Here is an 11,031-nt window from a genome sequence, read left to right on the forward strand (position 1 = left end):
CAAGTTCTCCAACTCAATTCTCCAAACTCGCACATCAGCACACACACACAACTCAGAAATCACAGCAACTCCACGGAATTCTGCACTCACATTTCGAACTCGAATGTGCTCACAAGAAAAAAAAAGAAAGAAAAAAAGAAAAGAATCACGTAACACCCAGACCCAAAAATATTCTCTCAAACTCCCACAAAATCAGCAAAAATCTCCAACTTTTAACAGCAAAAACCCCCTTTACTGCTCAATAATTAATTACAATGAGACTTAATGTCAAACTCCCATTTCGTAAATAGCAACCCTCGAAAAATTACACCTCCCGGTAAAATCAAATCTCCCGTCCAAAAAAGAAATGCTACTTAAGCTCAATCCCCAAATCATATCTCTCATAGGAAAAGGAAGAAAAATAATAAAAAAAAAAGAATAATCACAAGCAGATTTCCCCAATCACAAAATACATAATACATGTATAATATGCATAACTCCCGCGTTTTCCCCAAGAAATGCTCCATGTAAAGTTATGGAATTTGCCAGAAAGCAAACTCTCATACATGCACTTTCGTGAAATGCTATAGCCACATTTCCAGATATTGCAAAAATTCTGATCTGTCACCATCAGAAGAAAAGAATCAGCACACGGCTCATCACATCGCTTGTCAGCAGAAAAATCGCCTGCGGACGCATGTTCAAACAACAGCACAAAAATTGTCTAGTCAGACACATAAGTTTGGAAACTCATGATTCTCAAGAAAAAAAGGTCTAACTGACACATTTCACAGAATTAACTCCAGAATATGACTAATGTGCACAAAAATTTGTCTCGAAGACTTATTCTCTCAACATGACTTTTCCCCAAATTATATTTCTCCAAGAATAACACACTTGTGAACATAAAAAATGCACACATCTCCAAATGACTCTTAATGCAGTAATGTCATTTCTCTCTCAATAGTCACGAAATCAAAAAAAAAGAACCACAGAAATCTTCTCTTGTCTCGAAAAAAAACTCCATAACCACAAAAAAAAAGAGAGTCACCCGCCCAAGATTAATTCCAACTCCATTATGAGACATCATATCAATAATAACACCACTCCGGTTATAGAAATATTTCCTCCATTTGGTTAATAACCAACCCCCTATATTATTCTCTTATTTCTCCAATAGCCACATGTCAGTAGAAAAAAAAACACCACTCCAGGAATAGAGAATAATCACCTCTATTTCGGCAAATACAAAATATTTACCTCTATTTCCACAATAACTCCATGTGGAACAAAACAAGGCTCCAAATAATATATCTCCAAAAAATGTGCACTCAAGGCATCTAACTCACACACTCCCAAATATTGCCCCATAATCTCCAAATATGTGTCTCCATTTGCAACAAAGATGGCTGCAAAATAATTGAACTAAACATAGCTCATACCACTATTGGCAAATATCAAAAATGGCCAAAAATATATATCTCCCATATATTATATCTCAAATATAACTCCAAAATAATATATACCTCCAATTATATCTCAATTATAACTCCAATTCTCCAAAGAATAACTCAATGTTATAGTAAAAACTATAAAAACTCACTCCGTTTAGCATAACTGCTAAAAAAAGGCAAAAACTCGGCAAATAAAACTGTCTAGAAAATTCTAGAAAAAATCACCAATGTGCCACAAGTCATTATAACAGAACTCCAAATTCACAGTGTCTAAGCAAAGACTTCTCCCTATGCACTACGACATAGGCATTAGAAAACTTAACCAAGTTTCCTATCTCTCACAAAGTTGTCACAAATACAACTAATGTATTGTGCAAGAAAACTCCCAATTCCTGGAACATAAATATCCAGAGAAAAAATGTAGTGCCATTACGTATGCATTCAAAACATGCAAGAAATTCTCCCCTATATTACTCTATAGCATCAAATAGCTAAAACACGAACACGTTCCCGAACAATGACTCTAAGTCACGAACTGAGATAACATTCACACTAACTGGAGAGAAAAAACAAATTCAAATTCGCCCATGGTAAAAAAACTTGTGTCAGCGATGGCTAATTTCCAAAAAAGGAGAAAAGAAAAATCAACGGCACCATTAACTATCTCCCGTAACTCACTAGATGTCAAGCAATTATCTGCTGAACTCATAAAAAAAAAAAGAAAAAAAAAACTAAAACAATGTGTTGTTAGTTCTTCCCATAATCACAAAAGATTTCACTCCCTTGATTGCATTAAAACACCCACGTATTAGTATAAAAAAAAAAAAAAACAGTATCAGAAATATCATTATCACAAAATCACCAAAAAAATTGCTATCATCAAAATCATCAGTATCAGTACAAAAAAATATCACCAATGTTAATGCTTGTCCATTCTCCAAAAATTCAGCAAAAAATTCAGCAAAATTCAGCAAAATTCAGCAAAATTCCACACAATTCACCAAGATTCAGCCAGATTCATCAAGATTCAGCAAAACTCATCCCCGTGAATCACTGAAATATTCTCCAAAGTTACAAAAACTCAACAAATAATTAACACAAGACAAGACTTCTCCCATTAATTCATTGTAATAATTATCCCTGAATAATTATCTGTAATAATTATTAAATAATCTCCCATGAAATATCTCAAATCTCTCGTAAAACAATTCTCCCGTAATGATAATTATACTTAGGCAAACCTCCCGTGACACATCTCAAGTATAATAATTATTAATAATAATAATAATAACTCTCCAAAGCAATAATTCTCTTGCAAAGGTTTCAAGTAAGGGTGAAATTCAAATAGCATACAACAGTAATGCTGAATCTTATGACATACAATTTCTCCAGCATGCAACACCATGACATAACACCATTGCCACACAACACAGATACAACACCAATCATCGGCATTTCAAAGTAATTTCTCCAACACAATAAAAAAAAATAATCTGTGTATCCCCCTTATATTTGTGTCTTTCAAGGCACAAAGAAACATATAACACATCCCGTGCATGTTAACTACTTTTCCCTCATTTTCGTAAAAGAAAAATCTCTTTTTATTTCCTTTTCTCTTCATCCAAGGGAGAAAAAAAAATCTCTTTTCTAAAAAAAAAGACTCTACGGGCATTTCACTTCATCAACTAATCAATCAGCTGATATCTTAGCATCCAATGTCAAGGCCAGACCCATCCCCAACACAAAGGAAAAAAAAGGAAAAGGGGGAGTTCGCCCACACTGAGAAAAAAAAATTTCTCCCCCCCTGAGAACAATCCCTCAGTCAAGCGGCAGAACAGCCCGAGGCATACCAGTAGTATCCCCATCTCGCAATGCCCTCCCCTGCACTATCTCTCGAGTGAGGCTAGTGGTACCCATGCAACTACCCTCCCAAGGGATGCCCGTACCCTCGCAATGCAAGGCGCCTCTCTGCAGAAATATGCTGAGCCCGCAAAATTGTGGCCGCTCTGTGTCTCTAAGCCAAATATGCTTATCTAAGCACAGTTTCCATGCATAGAAAAATACACTCCTATGTTTTAAACAAAGACGAATGCATACGTCTATTACAAACACGTGCAAATAAAGAAAACACGTCACTATGGGGAAAGAAAAAATTGTTTTGACCTCTTGAACCAATCCCATAACCCTGAAATATTTAAACAAAAACCCACTCCTTTCAAAACAATAGTTTAACACTCACCACTCCATAATGGGAACAAAAGGAACTCGAAATTCTCCGTAAAAACGCGTAAATCTCGTCGGCACAATACAAACGCGACCGGTGAGATGACCCCTATCAACACTCAATCATGAACTAGACTGAGTTGCTTGTCTCACGACTCCCACCCTGAAGAATCTCGGTACGGGCAAATTTGATGACCCTAATAGAAAATCTTTCCTCATCCCCCCATCTCACGGACGGACATTTTCTCTACCCCTTTTTTTCTAACTGGCCAACCATCTCTTCATTGGCGTTCCTAGGCATAGAAAAGCAAGAAAACTTTCATATCCCCTTTTTAACCGTCTGCCACCACTATAAACATGGGGAAAACCCTCATGTATTTCATAAGGTAAGCGTGGACACGAAACGGAAGGCAGACCCCATAACTCCATTTACATACACAGCCTCTCTCTCTCTCTCTCTCTCTCTCTCTCTCTCTCTCTCTCTCTCTCGGCAATCACCCCACATCTCTCTCTCTCTCCTCCTCTCTCTCTCTCTCTCTCTCTCTCCACCTCTTTCTCTCCATTCTAACAGGTAATGAAAATGAGAGAGTTGCATCATAACATAACGTTTATTTACAATAACTAAATCAATTAACTAAGTAATCCAGTCTTACAGACTAACTTAAAACAACTCATTGTCAAGTCACCCAAAAGGTCACACCTTTCCCTGGGAACTCTGTCCCACCGAAATCCAGAACCGTCTGTCAAAGATACAGAACACATCCCGGTAAGTACACACACAAGTTTAAAGACAAAGTTAATAAAATGGAACATCTTACAAGATATCAAACAAGCCACCCCTTTGGCTAAAGTAAAGGTAACACTTACCCATTCCCAACCGGGCACTAAACACTTTGTCACAAAAAACTCCCCCGGCGAATGCCACGGCATCTTTGCCTATGACTCAAAGCCCTCTGTCAAAATCCCTCCCATAGGTTTGGGTATGAACGCTTTAACAGAAAGAGGCGCACACGCACATACGAACACACAGTTCGCTAGCGCCTCGCGGTTCTAGCTGCATCTAGTTTCACAAAGGCACTTTGGGAAGAGTTCATAAACTGTCGTACATTGACTTCCTGAACTAAGCATTTTTATCTCACGCCATCCCCTAGAAACTCATTGATCAGCTACCCTCAGGTCGTTACTCTGCCCTGTCCTCCACATTCCACAGGTTACAGAGAATGCACGAACAATATATTATTAATCAAAACCCTATGTCTTACATATATATATATATATATATATATATATATATATATACATATATATATATATAATATATATATATATATATATATATATATATTATATATATATATATATATATATATATATATATATATATATATATATATATATATATATATATGATCTCTTGGTAAAGTTCTCTATCCCATTTCGTGATATATACAAAAAAGGATCAAACTTTTACATTCTGCTCACTTACCTCTCTCTCGCTCTCTCTCTCTCTCTCTCTCTCTCTCTCTCTCTCTCTGCTTCTTCTTTCCCTTTTTGACCTTATCTTCTCATTTACCGTGTGAAAGTGTTATTTCTTGTTATAAATGTCATGAGTGTTGATTTTCCCTAATAGGATACCTCTTATTTTTCTGTCTGTTTGTCTGTCTCTTTCTCTCTCCTCCTTATGCTGCTTTTTTCTGCCTAAAACATATTTTATTAATTGTTGTTTCCCAACAAGGTCCTCTCTCTCTCTCTCTCTCTCTCTCTCTCTCTCTCTCTCTCTCTCTCTCTCTCTTCCCGTAGTAGTCATCTTGCTTGGTGAGACGTTCCTGGTCGAAGTCAGATTAATCAACAAATATCACAAGTTTAACATACGTCTAGAATTTGAGAAATATCTAGAAGTGTTCGTGAACTATCGGTGATAAGATTAGTGTGGAAATAGTAGGATAAAGCGTCTTCTAAGTTAGTTTATCAAGTGAAATACTGTAAATCAGAACAAGATGGCAGTAAGATCCAACTGCGGAAAAAAATGGCGAGATTTAGCTTGCTTGGCAGATTCGCAATACGATGAGGTAGCAGGAAGGGAACTGGCATTTCTGATCTATGAAATCAGCAACAGTCCTAACCAAAAAGATACAAAATCATTCATAGATATATTAGAAGGATACAATCCTTCAAACTGGAACAAATCAAATGAAAACATCTTGAAAATAATTGAAGAAGTTCCAAATAAAATCCAAGTGGTCAAGAGACTCATAAAGAAAATATACATAAACCAACATATTCCGACAAAGAAAATGAATAAAGTGAACCTTGTGAATATCCTAATTGATGCATTAGGAAAAAGAATGCCAAAAGCATGTAAACTGTGTAAGGTGTGGTATAGCATAGTTAATCCACAAAACCTAATCAGAAAATGTGCTGCATGCAACATTCCGACCCATCCACAGTGTGCTGAGGTAATGCAAGATATGAGAAAAGACACAAGAATTTTTTGCTCAACATGTCTACCATGGATAGACAATGTTATTAAATCAAGATTGAATGTACAAATAGTTGAGGATGAAAGAAGAAGAAGAAGAAGGAAGGAAGAAGAAGAAGAAGAATAGAAGAAGAAGCGGAAAAGAAGTGAAGAAGAGAAAGAAGAGAAAAACGTTAAGAGAAGTAAACAAAACTGAAATGACAGAAAAAGATAAGGAAAACAAAGAACAAGATAAAAGTATGGATGCAGAGATACTCATTGATACTACATATGAGGCTATAAAGCAGCATACCTACGAAGAAATAAATTACGATATGACAGCACAAAAGAAAATGCCGAAGAGGCTCTACCCAGATCTACACAATGACGGGAAAGAGGAAAAAATATACAAAAAAGACAAAGTCTGCAACCTTTTGAAAAGAGGGAATTGCAGATATGGAGAAAAATGTTACTACAAACATCCTAAAGGTATGGTCACAATATGAAATATATGGTAAATGTGCATACTTAGATGGATATGAGGATGATTGCAGAGATCTACATCCAAAAATATGCAAAAACCTAAAAGAAGGAAAAGATGTAAGTTCGACAAAAATGTAAATATATGCACCTGTAGCCATGAAAAATAATCAAATAAATAACCAATCAAGCAATAAAATCCAAAATAAGAAAGAAACAAATAAAGAGAGGAATGAAGAATATCAGGTAAAAGAAAAAAGCAAGCCATCAACGAGATATGCAGAGGTGCCAGCAAAAAATTTCAATGCATCAGCTCCAAGATTCTACTCAAGAGATAATAACTGTTTTTATTATGCAAGGGGATATTGCAGATATGGAGAAAATTGCAGATTCAGACACAAAATGAATAATTATGATGAAGGAAGAACAAATATTATGGAAAAGTTGGATTTTTTAATGTCCAGAATTTCTGGAAATGAAAAAAAAGAACAACATACCAGAACAGGAAAGAGACATGGGAAAATCCTTATTATTACCAATATTAAATGAAGGAGAAAACACGCAAACCATCATAGTGATGAATGCGCAGGGTTTAGCTACGAGTAACTCAAAAAGAAAAATAGAGTACTTAGAAGAAACTACCCAAATTGAAAAGAAAATAGATATAATGAAATATAAGTGAAACCTGGTATTCCCAAGAGACTGGGAGGGAATGATGATCAAATAAAAGGGTTTCAAACTTATAGATCAGATAGAAAAAATAGGAATCAAGGGGGAACCGCAATATATGGGAAAGACAAAAAACAAGGAAAAATATATGAGAAATATAGTAACTCAGAATGTGAACTAATAGTGTAGAATTTGAATCTGAAAAATTAATGAACATAGTAATATATAGACCTCCTAATACTAAAGAGTTTGACTTAATAATAGAAAAATTGGATGATATATGTAGAAATCACAAGGACTGGACTATTCTCCTATCTGGAGACTTCAACTTTCCTTTCGTAGACTGGAAAGAACGAATAGGAGATTGTGGATGTACTTATAAAAAAGAGAGTAATAGTAGTGCAGAAGATAAGAGGCAATTCGAAAAGCTATTAGATATGCTACTAGAATACAACATTCAACAAATAAATCACCTGCCAACAAGAAAGGAAAATACTTTAGACCTAGTATTTGTGAACGAGATGAATTATGTTAAAGAAATAATAGTTTATAATGCGAGTATTTCAGACCATAATGTCATAGAATTAACAGTCCATTCCAAAGCAAGTGAAAACAGAGATAAGCAAGAAATGAAAAAGTGGGAAGGATATGGAAAATACAACTTCTACAGTAAAAATATAAAATGGTCAGAAATAAATGAAGAATTAAACAAAGATTGGGATAATATTTTCGTAAGTGATGACATAAAGGTAAATACGGAGATATTATATAAAATATTAGAGAAAATAGTGGATAAATATATACCGAAGAAGAAAAGTAAACATCAGTCATGCATACCAAGAGACAGAAGGATCTTGTTCCAGAAAATCAGAAAGTGGAAAAAAGTCTAGCAAAAAAAAAAATGCATGGAAAGTTATAGAACTAAAAAGTAAGATAGAAAAAATGCAGAACAAAAGATTATACAATCAAAAGAAAATGAAAAACGGGACTTGGAAGAAAAAACCCTATTAAATATCAAGCAAAATCCCAAACTATTATACTCATATGCGAAGAAGATGAATAAAAGAAGAATAGAAATAGGCCCTCTAAGAATTGAAGGGAGATTAACGAATGAAAAAAAAGGAAATTTGCAACATACTGGCAGAACGATATAAGAGAGAATTCACCCCTAGAATAGATAATGAAGATAATGATATAGAAGTAAGGGATGAAAATAGTGAATATTTAGCTGACATAGATATTAATGAAGCTGATATTGTGCAGGCTATTAATGAAATTAAAAATGGAGCTGCTGCAGGGCCTGATGGAATTCCTGCTATTTTGTTAAAGAAAGTAGTTCATTCTATCGCAAAGCCACTTGCAATATTATTAAGACAAAGTGTAGATACAGGCAAGATTTATGATGAGCACAAATTAGCATATATTACCCCTACTTTCAAAAGTGGATCAAGACTAGAGGCAAGTAATTATAGGCCTGTGAGTCTAACATCACATATTATGAAAGTGTATGAAAGGGTAATGAAGAAAAATATTATGAAACATTTTAATAAAAAATAATTTGTTTAATAAAGGGAAGGAACAAACATGGTTTCGTACCCGGAAAAAGTACACAAACCCAACTGTTAGTCCACCGTGAGAACATATTCAAAAATATGAAAAGCGGAAATGAAACAGATGTGGTTTATTTAGACTTTGCAAAAGCTTTTGATAAAGTAGACCATAATATATTAGCGAAGAAAATTAGAAAACACAATATCGTGGATAAAGTAGGAAGATGGTTAAAAGAATTTTTACACAACAGAAAACAGATAGTTATTGCAAACGACGAGAAATCGGATGAAGCCAAGGTAATATCCGGTGTGCCGCAAGGTACGGTGTTAGCTGCAATACTGTTTGTTATTATGATTGAAGACATAGACAATAATGTTAAGGATTCGGTAGTGAGTAGTTTCGCAGATGACACAAGAATAAGTAGAGAAATTACTTGTGATGAAGATAGGAACGCTCTACAAAGAGACCTTAACAAAGTATATGATTGGGCAGAGGTAAATAGGATGGTATTTAACTCTGATAAATTTGAATCAATAAATTATGGAGACAGAGAAAGAAAGCTATATGCATATAAGGGACCTAAGAATGAGACAATCACAAATAAGGAAGCAGTTAAAGACCTTGGTGTGATGATGAATAGGAACATGTTATGCAATGATCAAATAGCAACTCTGTTGGCAAAATGTAAAGCAAAAATGGGAATGTTGTTACGGCACTTCAAAACAAGAAAAGCTGAACACATGATTATGCTTTATAAAACATATGTTCGTAGTCCACTTGAATATTGCAATATGATATGGTACCCACACTATCAAAAGGATATTGCACAAATAGAGAGTGTACAAGGTCCTTTACAGCTAGAATAGAAGAAGTTAAAGACCTTGACTACTGGGAAAGACTACAATTCTTAAAATTATATAGTCTAGAAAGGAGAAGAGAACGCTACATGATAATTCAGGCATGGAAACAGATAGAAGGAATAGCAGAAAATATCATGGAACTAAAAATATCAGAAAGAGCAAGCAGAGGTAGATTAATAGTGCCCAAAACTATACCAGGAAAAATAAGGAAAGCACACAGGACATTAATCCACTACGCACCAGCATCGATAATGCAGCATCTATTCAATGCGTTGCCAGCTCATCTGAGGAATATATCAGGAGTGAGCGTAGATGTGTTTAAGAATAAGCTCGACAAATATCTAAACTGCATCCCAGACCATCCAAGATTGGAAGATGCAAAATATACCGGAAGATGTACTAGCAACTCTCTGGTAGACATTAGAGGTGCCTCACACTGAGGGACCTGGGGCAACCCGAACAAGATGTAAGGTCTGTAAGGTAAGGTAAGCCCTCCCGTTTGTCGGAGTATCCGTTAGACTACCTATACGTTTTCTGTAAGACTGTTCGTCTTTGTCATCCCCCCAGGAACAACATTATTATAGTTCTTTTTGCTTCCTACTTCCTTCTTTTCCTCTCCTGTTCGTTTGATTAAACTTGGGGTGTCAGTTTGTCTCTGCTATTCTCTTCCGTATGCCTGTTATAGTTGTTATCTCAAGGTTTGCTGATGTTGGGAGATCAAGCAGGAGAAAGAAAAGGAAGGAGAAAAAAACACGCCATGTATCAGAGAGAGACTGGACCCGACACGCGATCTCTCTACACTGTCGCTTTCGCTGTCTGAATGACATCACGTGACCTGGGAGAGCAAGCGATGCCGCAGAGATACGTAGTCTGCAACTCTGGAGAATAATCTGCTGTTACAGGTGTATGTGTACGTTAACTGAGGGGTAAATCACTATTATTCTATTGTCTATAGAGAGACAGGACCGTATCGTAAGACATATGTCGAATGCAAATAAAAAAAAAAATTGCACTAGTGCGTCCATGTGCATAATACATGGTTCATGCTTTTATACCTACACACCCATACTAGTACATTTCAGTATTCGTTATATATTGTGATTTCAAAATTTGATGAAACAGCTCCGTAAGGATTTCTATTTGTAATTTTGTCGTTCTGGTTAGAATGTATATACATACATACATACATACATACCTTACATATATATATAATCTATATATATATAATATATATATAATATTACATATATATATATATATATATATCTATATATATATATATATATATATATATATGCATACTGCTTATTAGTCATTGCCTCTTGAGATGAGGTTACTAGCCACAAGGCCTTTTTCA

This window comes from Macrobrachium nipponense, chromosome 1 (genome assembly GCF_015104395.2).
Source record: "Macrobrachium nipponense isolate FS-2020 chromosome 1, ASM1510439v2, whole genome shotgun sequence".
NCBI classification, from domain to species: Eukaryota; Metazoa; Arthropoda; class Malacostraca; order Decapoda; family Palaemonidae; genus Macrobrachium; species Macrobrachium nipponense.